The sequence below is a fragment of the Tamandua tetradactyla genome, chromosome 9, assembly GCF_023851605.1.
Source record: "Tamandua tetradactyla isolate mTamTet1 chromosome 9, mTamTet1.pri, whole genome shotgun sequence".
NCBI classification, from domain to species: domain Eukaryota; kingdom Metazoa; phylum Chordata; class Mammalia; order Pilosa; family Myrmecophagidae; genus Tamandua; species Tamandua tetradactyla.
In genome coordinates, this window is record NC_135335.1 from 46,137,413 (window position 1) to 46,157,498 (window position 20,086).

Consider the following 20,086-nt stretch of genomic DNA (forward strand, 5'->3'; position numbering starts at 1 on the left):
TGATATCTTAATAAGAAAAAGATGCAATGCTTCCTCAGAGCTGTTGGGGAAAAGAAAGGCTGCATTTCCTGGGCAGGTCAAGAAAGTTCATATTTGTGAAAATGTAATGGGGGTTCCTAATCCCATTCCTGACTCCCCAGGGCATTTTTCAAAGTTTGGTTCTCCTCTAAGGGGCCCTGACCTTGTTTCAGCTGGGAAAGACTGACTTGTGAAACATCTCTCTGGCAGAACTACCTCTGCCCACACCAAATTGACCTCCAGGAAAAGTAGCTTGAAGCACTGAAAAGAGTTTTAAGAAACTGTAGAGGTGGACAACCTAGGGCAGAGTCTAGCCTTCTTTAAACTTCTGGAAAAGGGAGATCTCCTGGACAATAGAAGAGGCAATCAAACTCCTTTAAACAGGTGAGCTCTAAAACAGCTAACAAACAAATGCCCAAGAAAGGTTACAGGCCCAGAGAAAAAAGGATGGACACTGCACACTGCATATGCATTGGGCAAACATTCAAGACAGGAGGGCTGAAGCTCAAGAAAAACTCTGTCTAACCACCAGCTGATTACTAAATCAAGAAAAAGACTTTTCAGGGAATAATTCCCAGAGTTAATATTTTTAAATATTAAAAAAATATAGTGTGCAACAGGAATATGAAACAAAGCTACAAATGATGGCCCATTCTCAGGAAGAGGATAAAAATTTTAAAAAATCAATGAGTAAAACCAGAAAACATCAATGAGTAAAATCGGAATGTGGACATACCAAACAAAGTCTTAAATGATCATAAAATGTTCAAGGAGGTGAAAGTTAAGGCAAAGAAAGGACCAAAGGATATCAGGAAAACAATGAATGAGGATATAGAAATCTTAAAATGGAACGAAACTGAAGTACTGGAGTGAAAGACCACAATAACCAATATGAAGAATTCTGAGATGGTTTTCAGCAACAAATTGGAGCTGGCAGAAGAAAGAGTCATTGAACTTGAAGACGACACTTGAAATGAATCAGGCTGAGGAAAAGAAAGAAAAAAGAAGTGTAAATAGTGAAAATACCTTAGGAAACCTCTGGGACACCGTCAAGTGTACCAATGTATACATTATGGGGGTCCCAGTAGGAGAAGAAAGAGAAAAGGGGGCAGAAGAAATATACAAAGAAATATGGACAGAGAACTTCCTAAACATACCAAAAGACATGAAAATGCACATCTAAGAAACTGAGGGAACACCAAGCCTGATAAACATGAAGAAAAATAATCTTATATTGATGACACTATCTAATGCAAAGGACAAGGAAAGAATTCTGAAAGATGCAAGGGAAATGCAGCATTTTATGTACAAGGGAGTACCAATTAGTATGAATGCTAATCTGCCATCAGAAACCATGGAGGCAAGAAGGCAGTGAGTTGAAATACTCAATGTGCTGAAAGAAAACTACTGCCAGTGAAGAATTTGATGTCCAGTGAAAGTTTCTTTCAAAAAGAAGGGAGGGATTAATACATTTCAAGATAAAAGCTGAGGGAGCTCATCTCCACTAGTTCTGCCCTGCAAGCAACAGTAAAGGAAGTTGTTCACACTGAAAGGAAAGAACACTACACAGTGTTTCCAAGTAGCATAAACAACAGAAAACCTCCAGTAAAGGTAATTCTTCAGTTAATTATAAATGCTAACATTATTGTAGTATATTATTTGGTATGTAAGTCCATTTCTTCCAACAGGCACTAAAATGCAAATGAGTGAAAAAGAATGATAAATCTCTGCATGTGCATGTGCAAGGTACAAATACATAATTGGTAGCAAATACTAAAAAATGGTGGGGAGGCAGAGTGGTAAAGAAAAGTAAATGTGTATTTACTTTTTAAATGTTGAGGTCAAGTGGGTGTCAAACTAAATATGATTGTTACATACCTATGATGTTAAGTCTTAATCGTATAATAGCCATAACAAAAATATATTAAAAATAGACCCAGATAAAAAAGAGAAGGCACTTAATATAGTATAGAACCAAAAATCAAGTAAATATTAATGTAGGCATTAACAGAAGATTTAGGGGCAGGGGGAGTCTTAAGATTTACAAAGGCTAAATAGCAAAATGGACAAAGAAAGTCCAACATTATCAGTAGTGACTTCAAATGTGAATGGGTTAAATTGGAAATTGGCAGTCTGGATTAAAAAGCATGCCCAAGCTTTATGCTTCCTGCAAGAGACTATCTTAAGTTTAAAGTAAAAGGATGGATTAAAAATATAACATGCAAATAAAAAGCTGGGGTAGCTATACTAATTCCACAGTTTCAGAGAAGATAATACAATTTCAATCTAAAATATTTTGTTTCTTGGTTTATAGCCTGGCATATGACGTATTTTGGTGTTTCATGTGCATTTAAAAAGAATGGATTTTCTGCAGTTGTTAGACACAGAGCTCTAGCTAACTCAATTGAATCAAGCTAATTAGTCATGTTATTAAATATTCTAACTCTTTATTGATTTCTTTTACTGTTTTATCAGATATTGGACAGTTGTGTTAAAATCTCTTAATGTAATTGTGGGCTTTTCTATTCTCTTTTTACTTCTGTCATCTTTTATTTTGCATGTTTGAAGCTATGTTATTAGGTATATATAAACTGAGAACTGTTGTATTTTCCTGTATAGTCATTTCTTTTATTTGAAAATGTACTTATTCTAATAATACTTCTTGAATAGCCTGTTTTGTCTATCTTGTCTGAAATTAATATACACACACAAACTTTCTTTAGGTTAATGCATTCACAATGTGCATCATCCTTTTGTTTCAAACTTTCTTTGACCTTATGTTTAAAATGTGTCCTTCTTTGTTTGATTATTTATTAATTTTTAATGTAATTTTATTTAGCTACATTCAGACACCATATAATCCATCCAAAGTATACAACTATGGCTCACAGTATCATCACATTGTTATGAACTCATCACCCAATCAATTTTAGAACATTTTCATTACTCCAAAGAGTAAAATAAAAAATAAAAATATATAAGGAAACCCCAAACATGCCAGACCCTTATCCACCCTACAATTATTTAGCCCATGTATTGATATGGTACATTTGCTACTATTGATAAAAGAATATTAAGACATTACTGTTAACTATTGTCTATAGTTTGCTATAGGTACATTTTCCCCTCATATACCACTCTGTTATTGACTCCATCTAAAAGTGCTATACATTTTTTATGGTTTATGAAAGAATTTATTTTCATTTTTAGTGTTAACCATAGTTATTGCTGACCACAAGTTTCACTTTTGTACATTTCCATATTTTAACCTCTAGTTTTTCCTTCTGGTGATACACATGACTAAAGTACTCCTTTCAACCACATTCACATAAAATTCATCATTATTAATTATACTCACAATTTTATGCTATTGTCATCTATTTCCAAACATTTAATTTCAACCTAGTTAAAAATTCTGTGCACATTAAGCAACAACTCGCTATTCTCTATTCTCATTCTTCCAGTAACTTGTAGTCTAGATTTTATGACTATGAGCTTACATATTATACTTTGTTCATATTAGTCAGATTATATTACATGTAACCTTTTGTATATCACTTATTTCACTCAGGACAATATTCTAACAGTGCATCCATGTTGTCACATGCACTGTGATAGTAATACTATGAATAACTGTATGCCAGTAAGGTAACCTAGATGAAACAAATTTTTAGAAACACATAAAGTATCCCCTATACTGAACCAAGAAATAAACAGAAGATCTCAACAAACCAATTAGTAGTAAAGAGGTTAGATCAGTAATCAATAACCTCCCAACACAGAAAAGCCCAGGATCAGATGGCTTCACAGAAGAATTCCATCAAACATTCCAAGACAACCCTTGTTCTGCTCATATTCTTCCAAAAAGTATTGAAGAGGAAGGAACAATCCCTAATTCATCCTACAAGGCCAACATTGCCATCCTACCTAAACCAGATTAAGATTACACATGACAGCAGAACTACAGCCCAATATCTCTTATGAATATAGATGCAAAAAATCAACAAAATATTAGCAAATATAATCCAATAGGATATTAAAAGAATTATACACCATGATCAAGTGGGATTTACTCCTTATGGGCAAGGCTGGTTCAATATAAGGAAATCAGTATAATGCACCATATTAACCTCATGAAGGGAAAAAAACACACAATAATCCCATTGATGCAGGAAAATCTTTGGATAAGATCCAGCCATCCTTCATGATAAAAAAAAATCACTTAGAACACTTGTAAGAAGGAAAGTTTCAATGTGATAAATGGCATATATGAAAAGCTCAACACTAACATGCTACTTGATGCTGAAAGACAAGCCTTCATCCAAAAATCAGTACTGTTTTTATACATAACAATTTCCAATTGTACAAAGAAATCAAGAAAAAATTCCATTCACAGTGGCAACTAAAGAATCAAATATATAGGAATAAATCTGACAAAAGATGTAAAGGATCTGTACAAAGAAAGCTACAAAATATTGCTAAATGAGATCGAATAGTGAAAGAAATAGAAGTACATACTGTGTTCATGGGTTGGAATAGTAAATATTAAGATATCTGTGTATCCTTGTTACATATGACAACATGGATAGAACTAAAAGATATGTTGACTGAAAAGAGCTTGAAGATATTTTGACTGAAATTACAACAGAAAAGAATAAATTTGTATTATCTCACTGATTTGAAACAACTAAGTAAAGTCATGGAGTCCCAATCTAGAATATAGATTACCACAAGAAGAAGTTGTGATAGAGAATGGGAATGGGCTTAAAATTTACAGGGATCCTACTTGGAATGATGGAAATGTTTCATAATGAATAATGGTCATAATAGCACATTGTGAATGCAATTAACAGCACTGCACTATATATATATGAATATGGATATAATTAAAAACAAAATGTTAGATAGTATATTTGTATACATAGTAACAATAAATTTATTTTAAAAGTCCACAGAACTACACTACTATGCTGCTTTGAACCCAAAGTTAACTGAAGGACTATAATTAATAGTACAATTATAAAAATATGCCAACATCAATTATAACAAGTGTTCCACACCAATGCAAGGTGTTAATAATAAAGCAGTATATGGGAATCCTGTATTTTATGTATGATTGTTTTGAAAAACCACAAATTTCTAATAAAGAAAAAAAATCCTGTTACAAAAAGGATATCCTGCATCATATGGCTTCACTGGTTTATTTTCCTAAATAGTCTTAAGAAATACCAGCAACTATGGTTCTCAAAGCCTTCCATATTTGAAGATTAAGTAACTTTTCCAAACTCATTCTATGAGGCCAGCATCATTCTAATACCAAAGTCAGTGGAAGACATCTCAGGAAAAAAACAGAATGAAATCTAATATCTCTAGTGACTATAAAAAGCAAAAATCCTCAATAAAATACTAACAAACAAAAACCAACTGCACATTAAAATTATTATACTCCATCACCAATTTGACCTGATCCCAGGAAAGGAATGGAGGCTCAACATAAGACAATCAATAAACCACATTAAAGGAATGAAGGGAATAAACAATATGGTCATGATATTTGACACAGAAAACTCATTTGACAAAATATAGCACCCTTTCTAGATTAAAATACACAAAATAACTAGAAGGAGCATTGGAATCCTCCTTATGAAAAAAGGCATATGTGAAAAACTACAGGTAACTTCCTGAATAGTGGAAGACTGCAAGATTTTCCCTTAGATAAGAGTAAGGAAAGAGTGCCCTCTTTCACCACTGCTTTTCAGCATTTTACTGGAGGTTTTAGTCAGAAAAATTAGGAATGAAAATGCACACCAATTGGAAAATAAGTAATAGAGCTCTTCCTATTCACAGATCACATAATCCTAGGTATAGAAATACAAAAGAATCTTGAATGAAGCTACTTGAACTAAACAGTGAGTTAAAGTTTAACATGAAAATCAAGGTGTTATTATTTTCTGCCAGTGAGTAATCCAAGAAGGAAATGAAGAAAACAAGTGCATTCCAGTTAACTAAAAGAATAAAATATTGAGGAATAAATTTAACCAAGGGATGCAGATGTATTTTGGAATACTTTCAAATTTGCAGCACATTTGCAAAAACAATAATTACCACCCATCTCACCCTAGATCTCCAGTTCTACTAATTTCTTTGCCAACTTTGTCATATTCCATACACATCCATAAATAACTCTACCTATGCATCCATTTACCTATATATCTATTTACCAATTCATTTTCTGAACAAGCAAGTATAGGTTGTATACATCATGCCCACTGAAGACTTAATTCTGCCATGTACATTTCCTAAGAAATAGGATATTCATTTAAGTACTCTTTGTAAGTGAAGTTATCAAATTAAAAAAATTTAACATATTATGAAGATTACAGTCTATATTCCATATTTAGATTGCCTAGTAATTTCTTTCTTGGTCTTTTCTCCTCCCTTGTTTGATCACATCCAAGGTCATATTGCATTTAATGGTAGGAATATACACAATATAAACCTTCCCACATCAGGCACTCCCAAGCATAGCATTAGGTGCACATTCACAATATTGTGGTACCCTCAGTACCTCTCATTACTAAAATTTTCCCATCTACCCATTCTTCCCACCTCTGGCAACAGATACTTTTCTTTCTCTTTGTATGACCTTGCATATTCTCATATTTTTGTTGTTTACACAGGGCTTAAATTTAACATCTGTGCTGGTTTGAAATGATGTGTGTCCCCTACAAAAGCCATGTTTTAAGAAAAATCCCATTGTGTAAAGGCAGAATAATCCCTATTCAATACTATATGTTTGGAACTGTAATCAGATCATCTCCCTGGAGATGTGATTTAATCAAGAATGGCTGTTAAGCCGGATTAGATGATGACATGTCTCCACCCATTTGGGTGGGTCTTGAGAAGTTTCTGGAGTCCTATAAAAGAGGAAACATTTTGGAGAATGCATGTGATTCAGAAAGAGCCAGAGAAGAACAACATAACCACGACAGCCCACAAGCCACTGACCTTTGGAGATGAAGAAGGAAAATGCCTCCTGGGGAGCTTCATGAAAAAGGAGGCCAGGAGTGAAAGCTAGAACATGATGCTGTGTTTGCCATATGCCCTTCCAGCTGAGAGAGAAGCCCTTACTGTGTTCACCATGTGTCTTCTCACTTGAGAGAGAAACCCTGAACTTCATCGGCCTTCTTGAATCAAGGTATCTTTTCCTGGATGCCTTAGTTTGGATATTTGTATAGACTTGTTTTAATTGGGACATCTACTCAGCCTTAGAACTGTCAACTTGCAATTTATTAAATTCCCCCTTTTTGAAAGTCGTTCTGTTTCTGGTATATTGCATTCCAGCAGCTAGCAAACTAGAACAGTTTCTTCTTTCTGTGCCTTTATCTTTCTCCATCTCTATATTTATTCCATTTTTAAAGGATTCTTGGCTTGAAAAGGTGTTTTCCATACAGGGCTCAGCTTCTATGGTTCTGCCTTTGAAGTGATTTTTCCTTCAATGTATCCTTTTCTGTCCCTTTTACTCCAGCCTTACAATCCGGGTTGTCAGTGGTTCATTTCATACAGTTCTTGCTTAAAACATGTTCATTGTGTGAGTACTACACAGGGGTCCAATTCACCAGACAGTAGGACTTTCCAAAGATAGTGAAACATTATTCTCCAAACCATCATTTCTGGTTTCTTTGATCCCAGGAGTTCAGTTCTCATCTCATCCCTTCCTGCTCAAATTTTACTGTAATCTGCAAGGAGCTATCAGGCTGCACTTTCCATACTTCACTGTATGGAAATCTGTCCATGTAAATACCCAAGCTCATCACTTTCACATTCGTCTTTCACAAAACATCAGAACTCAATTTTACAAAGTTCTCTACCATTTTGAACTAAAGATCACCTTTCCTCCAGTTTCTAATAGCACCTGCATCATTTTCCATCTAAGCAGAAGTAGTCTTAACATCCATATTTCTTTCAACAGCCTCTTCAAAGCAATCTAAGTCTTTTTATCAATCAGTTCACAATTGCAGCCTCTACCCATTATCAACTTCAGAATTTCTGCGTTTTTGGTGTTTACAGTAGCAGCACCCCACTCTTTTTTTTTTTTTTTTTTTTTTTTTTTTTTTTAAAGGAAAGACAGAGAGAAGGAAGGAAGGATAGAAGGAAGGAAGGGAGGAAGAAAGGGAAACATCTTTTAAACATTTTCTTGTTTTATTGTATTTTGTTTCTTTGTTTTTGTTACATGGGCTGGGGCCGGGAATCGAACCGAGGTCCTCCGGCATAGCAGGCAAGCACTTTGCCCGCTGAGCCACCGCGGCCCGCCCAGCACCCCACTCTTGGTACCAAAATCTGTTTTAGTTTCCTTGGTTGCTCAAAGCAGATACCATGAGCTAATTTACAGTAAACAATGGGAATTTATTAGATAAGAAGCTTTTTGAGATCATGAAAATGTCCAAATTGTTTTCTTCTTGAAGACTGGCTGCTGGTGATCTTTGGTTCCTTTGCCACATGGCAAGGTACAATGACACTATCTGCTGGTCTCTCTCTTCTTTTCCAGGTTCATTTCTTTTGACTTTTGGCTTCTTACTCTCTCTGAATAATATTCCATCGCATGTTTGTATAAGATAGTTTTTATTCAGTCATGGGTGGATGGATTCTTATTGAAAGTGGTATATTGAAATCTCCTCTTCATATTGAACCATCTACTTCTCTCTCTAAATGCATCAACATTTACTTACATATTTTGAGCTTCTGCTACTAGATGTATACATATTTACCATTGTTATATATATATTTATATTTATAATTGTTAGTAATTCTTGTTAAGTTGACCCCTTTATCAGTATATAATGGCCTTCTTTGTCCCTTGTGATGTTTTTTACTTAAACTCTGTTTCATCTGATATTTATATAGTTACCCCAGTTTTCTTTTGGTTGTTATTTGCCTGGTGTATATTTTTTCCATCTTTTCCCTTCCAACCTAGTTATATCTTTGAATTTAAGATGAGTTGCTTGTAAACAGCATAAAGTTTGGGATATGCTTTTTTATCTATCCTTTTAGTTTCTGCCTCTTGGCTAGAGAGTGAATCCCCTTACATTGAAAGTAACTACTAATAATGAAGTACATCCTTTTACTGTTTTACTATTTTGTCTTTATATGTCTTATGCCTTTTATCCTCAGTTCTTCTGTTAATGCCTATTTCCATATATCTTCTTTTTGTGTGTTGAAACATTTGAGCCATCATTTCTTTCTGAAAATCTTTTTCATGTGTTTTCTTTGTACTTGCTATGGGATTAAAATCTACTACCCTAAATCATAACAGTCATATTTCTTTAGACAACAACAAATATTCAGTCCATATAAAAACAGTTCTCTATCCCCACATTTTGTGTTTGTTACAAATTATGTCTTCATATATTGTAAGTCCCAAACAATCAATTTGTCATTGCTTTTTGTGAATTTTCATCTTAATACCTTGTGCCAGTTTAAATTGTGGTGAACCCCAGAAAGGCTATGTCCTTTCATCGTCATTCAATATTGCTGGTGGGGAACATTTTGATTGTTCCCATGGAGATGTGACCCACCCAATTGTGTGTGGTAACTTTTGATCAGGTAGATTCCATGGAGTCTTGACTCCACCCATTAATCCTTTAAAAGAGGAAACATTTTGGAGAGTGTCCCTTTTTAGAGCCATGGGAAAGCCACAGCAGAACACCACAGAACTACAGAACAGAGAGTCCATCAGCCAGTGACTTTTGGAGATGAAGAAGGAAAAAGCCGCCTGGGGAGCTTCATGATACAAGAAGTCAGGAGAGAAAGCTGAGAGACTTCACCACATGCCATTCCAGCTGAGAGAGAAACCCTGAACTTCATTGGCCTTTGAGTGAAGAACCTCTTCTTGATGCCTTAATTTGGACTTTTTATAGACTTGTTTTACTTGGGACACTTCCTCAGCCTTAGAATTGTAAAGTAGCAACTTATTAAATTCTGCTTTTTAAAAACCTTCCCATTTCTGGTATATTGCATTCTGTCAGTGTTCTAATTTGCTGGCTGCCGGAATGCAACACACCAGAGACGGATTGGCTTTTAATAAAAGGGAATTTATTTTGTTGGTTCTTCAGAGGAAAGGCAGCTAACCCTCCACTGAGGTTCCCTCTTACGTGGAAGGCACAAGATGTTCTCTGCTGGTCTTCTTTCCAGGCCCCTGGGTTCCAACAACTTTCCCCGGGGTGACTTCTTTCTGCATCTCCAAAGGCCTGGGCTGAGCTGCAAGTGCTGAGATGAGGAATGCCGAGCTGCTAGGCTGTGCTACATTGCGCTCTCTCATTTAAGCACCAGCCAATTAAGTCAAACATCACTCATTGCAGCAGACATGCCTCCTAGCTGACTGCAGATGTAATTGGTAACAGATGAGGTTCACATACCGTTGGCTTATGTCTGCAGCAACAAGACTAGGTATGCTCACCTGGCCAAGTTGACAACTGAATCTTACTAACACAGTCAGCTAGCAAACTAGAACAGGTTTTGGTACCAGAAAAGTGGGGTGCTGCTGTGGTTTGCTAATACCAAACATGTTGGAATAGCTTTTAATATAGATAAGGGGAAGATTCTGGAAGAGTTGTGAGGAACTTGATAGAGAAGGCCTAGAATACTTTGAAAAGCCTGTTGATAGAAATGCAGGCTCTAAAGACACTTCTGATAAAGCCTTAGAAATGAGGCATGTGTTATTACAGACTGGAAGAAAGGCAACTTTCATTTTAAAATGCCAGATAATCTGGAAAAATTGACTAGTGGCTTTGGCTGGAAGGCATATTTTAAAAGCCATTAACTTGGATACTTATCAGAAGAGATTTCCAATTTGAATGTGGGACGTGCAGCCTGGTTTCTCCTCGCAGCTTATACTGAATTGTGACAGGAAAGATAAGCTGAGAACTGAACTCTCAGATACAAAGAAAACAGAAATTGATGTTCTGGAAAATTCTGGGCTCCCAGGAGTGGAGATCCCAGAGAGTAGTGCCCCATGTGAGGATGTGGCCAAATTTGGAGGCTGTCAGCCATTTCAAAGGAAGCCAGGATTGGATATGGAGTTATCCAGGAAGGATTTGTGGAAACTCCCTGGGTCTCATGGGCATAATCTAAGGCTACTGCATAGAAAGCCAATGACAGTGTTGTGGAATCTCTATAAAGAGAACCATTGCCATTTGGGACTAAGAGGGACAGAGAAGGGACACATTGGAGGAAAAATAACTTCAGAGGAAAAACCATGGAGGCTGGGGTCTGAAGTCAAAAAACCTTGGCCAGGAGAGTGGACCCACCCAAGCATGTGGAGATGATGAGTTTGCCCTGAAGGCAGAGCGTGGGTCTTCCACCTCATTGTAGTGGAAGAGTCATGGAGCTTCAGGCCTTGGAGGGGGCTAGATTTGAATGATGGAAGGAGCCATTGATCCTCCAAATTCATCAAGATCTTGAATAGCTCTGTCCCAATATTAAAATTAAGCTTTTTTGTTGATATGGGAATCCGTTGGAGTGAGATCTGGTACTTAGTGTTGAGAGTGTTACATTGTTATAAATCACATGTGAAAGAACCAAGATGATTTAGTGCAAGTGTCCTCAGAAGGCCAGGGGCAGGTTAGAGCAGGGAGAGAGAGGAAGCCCAGGGGACATTGATTGGATGTGGGAGAACCAATGCTAGTGTATCAACCAAGCATAATTATGCTGGAGGAATTCCCAACTGCTTTCTCTAATGATAGAGACCTAATTCCTGATAATACATGAGTTAGGAATTCCTTTGTTTGGAATCAAGGAGGGAATTAAATATCTTTGACCACCATGGGGTAATTAGTACATACAATTCAGTTATTTTCACATCCTTATCTGTAAAATGAAAGTATTCTGTCTTCATTATTTGCTAGAGAAGCCTACATCTTGAACCAACATGAGGAGAAGCCTCCTTCCATTTCTTCTGGAGCACACTTCATGTTCCTTTTGACTGGACTTGGTTTCCTCCCAGGTGAAAAGTTTGGGATTCATGACAGGTGAGTCTGGGGATTGTGGTCAAGACTGAGTCTGAAGGCTTCTGTATCTTTTCTCAGCCTTGCTCACCTACTGCTTGTCTGGTTGTGAATAAAAATCCAAAGGAACACACTTGTCATCTGAGCAATTGACAATGCAGCCACGGGTGAGTAGGGAATTCTTCAACTGAAGTTATACCACTGTTGTCAGCAAATGGGAAAGGTTGTCCTATTCGTATAAACATTCTGAGTCCATTTATGAACTATTCAAGGATATGAGCTTCAATTTAGTTTATCTGGACTCTAGGATAGTTATAGTAAGTTTGGGGGCCCTTCAAAAAGTAATCTACTGTCCAATATTACAGTAGTTTTTCAAGCCTACATTAAAGTTGTGCATTCTCTTAAGAGATGAGAGATGTTTTCTTTTTCTCACCTAACCCATGGCCTCGTTGGAGAAATTATGTACTTATGGATCATGTCAGTGTCTGAAGTTGGCTTATGCATGCTGTGAACATAAATGATAGACACGAGTAAGAACAGAAATTAACAGTCAGTGGAGAGGCTGATGTTTCAGCACATGCATTCAATCAATTCTACTTTATGCATGCTGGGGCACAAGACTGTATATTGTTGATGGGAGCATGAGAAAAGATTAGGACATAAAAGGAAATGAGGAACAATTTATCATTTTCCCCAATTTTAATTTTCATAAAGTGTTGATAGAATATATTTGTTCATAAATCACTTATTCAAATGTTACAGATAAATGCAATATATAAGAAGTATTGTTCTCTTATGTAGAATAAAATTTATAGCAATATGAATTTTTTTCCAGATTTGAAGAGACCAGAAGCAACAAAATGGCTTCTTTTAATTTTGAACAGATGAGATGAAGATATAAAAGGGAAAGTGAAAACTTACAATCTAGGCTCTGTTTTCTTATAAGCATTTTCTAAAGGAGATTATACCATTGTTGTTCTTTTGTTTCTGGCTTATTTTGACTCACCAAATGTCCCACATGTTCGTTCACGTTTTTGCATGTCTCATGCCTTCATTCCTTTCTATAGTAGCACAACCTTCATTCATAATACACATCATTGTTTGCCAATCTACTTCTCAGTCGGTGTGTCCTTCATTCACCTGCATTCATCAGGCATCCTACATAGTGCCCAAAGTCCACAGTCCATCAACATTCTCAATTTTAGATAATTTCATTGTCCACGAGAGAAGGAAAACCAATAAACACAGCCTCGCCAAATAGGAAATCTAAACCTCCTCTTAAATCTTGGCCCTCCTCCCATTATTTACCTCTGCTGTTGCTGTGGCAATGCTGATGTTTTACTTTTGAACATAGCCTATAACATGCAATAGCAGTTTTCCCCCGTACCCTAGACATAAAAACCCTTTGTACATGAATCATATCTTTGAAGCAATTTTTGCAAGAACTAATTCATATATCTAGTGTTAATCAGTGGGATACATAGGTCTATACAACCCCTTTCATCTTGTTTATCTTCAATATGGTAATATTACTTATAGACCCTCTAGAGAACCACCTTCACTTCTATTTATTCACTTACATTGGAGTTCAATCTCATTAGCTAACTGTTCACCCATCTCTAGCTCCTACGTACCTCTAAGTCCCCTATATTCTGTATTATAAGCCTCTGATTATACCATAATGACGGTTGTAAAAGTGGAGTCAAACAGTATCTACCCTTTTGGGTTTGGCTTACTTCACTTAGCATTATGTCCTCAAGGCTCATCCATCTTGTCATGTACTTCAGGACGTCATTTTGTCTTACTCCTGCATAATAGTCCATTGTATGTATACACCACATTTTGTTGATCCACTCGTCTGTTGATGGGCATTTGGTTTGTTTCCATCTTTTGGTTATTGTGAATAATGCTGCTTGAACACTGGTGTGCAAATGTCTATTTGTGTCATTGCTTTCAACTCTTCTGGGTCTGTACCAAGTCATGCTATTGCTGGGATATAGGGAAACTCGATATTTAGTTTCCTAAGGAACCGCCAAACAGCCTTCCATAGTGGCTGCACCATTATACACTTCCACCAGCAGTGCATGAGTGTTCCAATTTCTCCACATTATGTCCAATATTTCTATTTCCTGTTTGTTTAATAACAGCCATTCTAATAGGTGTGAGGTGGTGTCTCATTGCAGTCTTGATCTGCATTTTCCTTATAGCCAATGAAAATGAAAATCTCTTCATGTGCTTTTCAGTCATCTGTATTTGCTTATCAGAAAAATGTCTATTCATATCTTTAGCTCATTTTATAATTGGGTCATTTGTTCTTTTGTTGTTGAGTTGTATGACTTCTTTGTATATACAGGATATCAAACATTTGTCTCATATGTGATTTCCAAATATGTTCTCCCACTGAACTGGCTGCGTCTTCACCTTTTTGGCGAAGTCTTTGGGGTGCAGAGGCATTTGATTGTGAGGCATTCCCATTTATCTATTTTTTCTTTTGTTTCTTGTGCTTTGGGTGTAAAGTTTAGGAAGCTACCTCCTATTACTAGGAATTGAAGATGTTTCCCTACATTTTCTTCTAGAAGCTTTATGGTGCTAGTTCTTATATTTAGGTGTTTGATCCACTTTGAGTTAATTTTTGTGTAGGGTGTAATATAGGGGTCCTCTTTAATTCTTTTGACTATTGATCTTCCATGCTGAATTACTGAAAAGACTATTTTGTCCCAGTTCAGATGTTTTGGGGACCTTGTCAAAAATCAGTTGGCCATGGATTTTGTGGTCTATTTCTGCACTCTTGATTAGATTCCATTGGTCAATGGTTCTTTCTTTGTACCAGTACCGTGCTGTTTTGACCACATTACATTAATTGATTGTTACATTGACTTTGACCACATTACATTAATTGATTGTTACATTAATTGCTCTTCTCGTATTGAACTATCCTTCCCCACTTGGTTGTGGTGTAAAATTCTTTTAATGTGCTATTGGATTCAATTTGCTAATATTTTGTTGAGAATTTTTGCATTTATGTTCACTAGGGAGATTGGTCTGAGATTTCCTTTCTTGTGGCATCTTTACCCCATTTTTGCATTAAACTGATATTAGCTTCATAAAATTAGGTAGTATTCCTTTTTGCTAAATTTTTTGGAAATGTTTGTGTAGGTTTGGTGTTAGTTCTTTTTGGAATGTTTTATAGAATTCCCCTGTGAAGCCATCTGTCCCTGAGCATTTATTTGTAGGTAGATTTTTTATGACTGTTTGATATCTTTACTTGTGATTGGTTTGTTGCAATCTTCTGTTTCTTCTTGCATCAGTGTAGTTTGTGTGTTCCCAGAAACTTGTCCATTTCATCTAAGTTGTCTAGTTTGTTGGCATATAGGTGTTCATAGTATACCTTAATGATTGTTTTATTTCTTCAGGGTCTGTGGTAATGACCCCCCATTTCTAATTTTGTTTACTTGCAGCCACTCTTTTCTCTTTGCAGCCTTGCTAGTGACCCATCAATTTTATGATTTTCTCAAAGCACCAACTTTTGGTTTTATTGATTTTTTCTATTGTTCTTTCTTTCCCTCCACTCATTTAGCTCTGCTTTAATCTTTGTTATTTCTCTTCTTCTGTTTGCTTTGGGGTTAGTTTGCTGTTCTTTCTCAAGTTCCTCCAGGTGAGCAGTTAAGTCCTCAATTTTTGCTCTTTCTTATTTTTTAACATAAGCATTAAGGGCAATAAATTTCCCTCTCAGCACAGCCTTTGCCACATCCCATAAGTTCTGATACATTGTGTTATCATTTTCCTTTGTCTCTAGATAGCTACTGATTTCTCTAGCAATTTCTTCTTTGACCCACTCATTGCTTAAGAGTGTGTTATTTGATCTCCATATATTTGTTAAAGGTCTTGTTCTTTGGTGGTATTGATTTTCAGCTTCATTTCATTGTGAACAGGTAGTTTGAATAATTTCAATGTTTTCAAATTTATAAAGATCTGTTTTATGCCACAGCATATGACCTAACATGGAGAATGGTCCATGAGCACTAGAGAAGAATGCATATCCTGTTGTTTGGGGGTGTAATGACCTTTATATGTTTGTTAGGTCTAATTCATTTATCCAATTGTTTAAGTTTTCTATTTGCTTGTTGATCCTCTGTCTGGTTTTTCTATCAATAGAATGTACTTTGGGGCTCCCTGATTGGGAGCATAAACATTTATGATTGTTATTTCCTCTTGGTTAATTGCCCCTTATATGAATATATAGTGTCCTTCTTTATCTCTTATAATGTCTTTACATTTAAAATCTATTTTTTATGATATTAGGATGACTATTCCTGCTTTCTTTTGCTTACTGCTTGTGTGGCACATCTTTTTCCATTCTCTCACTTTCAATCTATTTATATCCTAGTGTCTAAATCAGTCTCTTGTAAGCAGCATATAGGTGCATTATATTTCTTAATCCATTCTGCCAGTCTGTATCATTTAATTGCCAAGTTTTGTCTGTTAATATTCAAAGTTATTACTCTAAAGGAATTTCTTTAGTCCACCATTTTTAACCTTTGGATTTTATTTGTCAGATTTATGTGTTCTTTTCCTTCTTTCTCTTTTTATCCTTTAGTTTACCCTTACTGGTACTCTTCAATACCATGCCCTCCTCCAGACCTCCCTCTTCTGTCTTTATTTTTTTTTCTCAGCCGGCAGAACTCCCTTTAGTATTTCTTATAGAGCTGGTCTCTTGTTGGCATACTCTCTCAGCCTTTGTTTGTCTGTGAAAATTTTAATCTCTCTTCAGTTTTGAAGAACAATTTGGTGAGGTACATAATTCTTGGCTAGAAGTCTTTCTCTTTCAGTTCTTAAATATATCATACTACTGCCTTCTTGCCTCCAAGGTTCCAGTTGAGTAGTCCAAATTCATTCTTAAGTGGTTTCCCTTGTGTGTAATAGGTTGTTTTCTCTTGCCACTTTCAGGATTTTCTGCTTCTCTTCAACATTTGACAGGCTGATTATTATGTGTCTGGGCCAGTTGTATTTGGATTTATTCTATCTGGAGCTCATTGGGCTTTTTTGGTTACATTATTATGTCTTTTATAAAGGTTAGGAAGTTTTCCCTCATTATATTCTCCACTAATTTTCCTAGCCCTTACTATTCTCTTCTCCTTCTGGGACACCAATGATTCTTATATTTGTATGCTTTGTTTTGTCCATCATTTCCTGAGATCCAATTCAAAATTTTCCATCTTTTTTGTCATTTGCTCTTTTTTGTGTTCAAAATCAGTTGTCCTGGTCCTCTAGTTCACTTATTGTTTTTTCTGCCTCTTCTAATCTGCTGTTGTGTATCTGTAATGTATTTTTATTGGATCTACAGCATCTTTAATCTCTGTGATATCTGTTAATTTTCTATTTATTCTTCCAAATTCCTCTTTATGCTCGTTAGTGTCTACTTGATCTCTTTTATGTCCTTAGACATCACATGGATTTTATTTAGTAAAGTTATATGCATATCTTTGATTCATTTTTTCAAAGTCTGTGTCTTCTCTGGTGTTTTAATTTGGTCATTAGTCTGGGCTATATCTGCCTGCATCTGCATATGGTTAGTGATATTCTGTTGTCTTTGTGGCATGTAAATATCTTGATAGGCTTAATTTGCATGTTGATTTTCTTCAGCAATCTAAAGATTTGTGTTTATGGGACAGGTGGGGAGCAGGATGTGGGGTGTGGGGAGGGGCACAACAGTATAGTGACAGGTTGCAGTGCAGGTATATGCATGAGTCTGGTACTCTATACTGGTGCCAGTGAGCATGGGGTGTGGGTCACGGTGTTGTGTCATGTGTTGTAGGGACTGTGGGGGCATGATGCAGCTCAGGCAGGCCTTGGATTGCAGGAGTTGGGTGCAGCATAGGGACACAGATGTAGGGTGCAGCAGGAGGCATGGGGGGCACTGAATGGATGCATGAAGACTGGTATGTGGGCAGGATGTTGGTTGGCACATGAAGCATGGAGGTTGTGGGTGTCAGGGTGTGGGGTACAGGGAACAGAATTCAGGGTACAGAGGTTGGGGCATGCATGTGTCTTTGCACAGGGGGGAAGGTCCAGGTGGGATGGGATATGGATGCATGAGTGTGTAAGGGAAGGGCACAGGTCATGGAGGTCGTGGGACATGTGTCAGGTGGCCCTGTAACCACGGGATCAACAATGCCATCCTGACCAAAAGCAAGAAAATAAGTGTAACAAATAAGGCTGAGAGACTTCAAATAGAGTCAAGAGAGTACTGAGGAGGTCACTATTACACATGCTTTGGTTAGACATCATTGTCTATCATAACTTGCCAAACCCCAACCAAAACCATTCCTGCCAATCCTATAGAATACCTAAGATATTATAGAAGTGTCTACAAAGGTTCCATGTACTTGGGTAACTTTCTAAAACCAACACCATCCAGATGGGTCCCTGGACCATATAAGCCCTGAAATGCAGAGGGTACAGCCCTTCCAGAACATCAATTAGTTCCATCCCCCTATCCCATATTATTGACTGCCCCTTCCAACATTGCTTAAGAAATGCCATTGCTTAAGTATTCCTAAAGAGTGGGAGAAAGATCAAAGATGATAGTTATACAGACAAGCTAGGGCTTAGCAAGTGAGTATGGGTGCTGAATTGTTATACTAATATTTCTTTTAGCCTCCAGTACCTTACAGCAGCTAGAAATTAAAAAAAAACTAAAATTGTGGAATTGTAACCCATACCAAACTTTGAAATCTGTACTACAACTAATTATTGTGATGTACTTTGAAATTTATTACTTTTATGTATATATGTTATTTAAAGATAAGGAGAAGTATAATAGAGAAGAGAGGATTCAACAAATGAGTATGACTGTGCAATCATTATATTGACATTTTTGTGGTCTCCAGTGTCTTGGAGCAGCTAGAAGAAAAAATAAAAATTCCTGGAACTGTAACCCATACCAAACTTTACAATGTGTTCTATAACTACTTGTTAATATGTAATTGAAAATTATTGCTTTCTTGTATACATGTTATATTTCACAATAAAAATAATAAAAAAATCATATAGAGATTGTGATGGTTAGGTTCTGGTGTCAACTTGATCAAGTGATTATGCATAGTTGTCTGGTCAGGCAAGCACTGGCTTGACCATTGTTGCAAGGATATTTCATGGCTGGTTGATAAACCAGAAGGCTGTTTTTTTAAATCATCAGTATGTTGATTGCATCTGTGGATGATCACTTGGTTGCAATCAATCAAGCTTTGTCCCCCATGATGAGATAATCCAATTAGTTGAAGGTTTTTAAGGAAGAAGACACTTTCACTGCTTCTTCAACCAGTAAGCCTCTTGTCATGGTCAGGTTCATGTGTCAACTTGGCCAAGTGGTGGTACCTGTTCGTCTGGTTGGGCAAGTGCTGGCGTATCTGTTGCGAGGAGGACATTTCATAGAATTAAATCATGATCATGTCAGCTACATCCACAGCTGATTCCATTTGTAATCAGCCAAAGGGGAGTGTCTTCTGCAATGCAATGAGTAATGCTTAATCTGATCACTGGAAACCTTTTAAGGAGGATTCAGAAGACAAAGGTTCTTCCTGTTTCAGTTGGTGATTCTCTCCTGTAGAGGTTGTCAAGACCCTCCATCAGAATTGTCGGCTTCACAGCCTGCCCTGCGGCTTTAGGACTCTGTGTTTCCACGGTCATGAGACACTTTTATAAATTTTTTATTTGCGAGTGTTCCCTATTGATTCTGTTTCTCCAGAGAACCCTAACTAACACATCTTGGTACCAGGAGTGGTTCTTAAAAAACAGAATATTAAAAATGGGTTTTTATGAATGGTTTTCTACTCTGACTGAAATCAAAGACACTAAGGACTCTGATTCCCATAATCAGAATGACACTCCCAATCCATGGAGTGAGTTGGCAAAAGACATAGTCAAAATATCACCATTCGATTCTCTTAATGCTTCACTTGTATGAAGCCAGGCTCTTGGGGATAATGTTTTTGACACCTCTACAGAGTTTTGTAGAAATAAGAGGTATAGAGATGTTGGTTGGTTGTTGTTAGATACATTGGCTG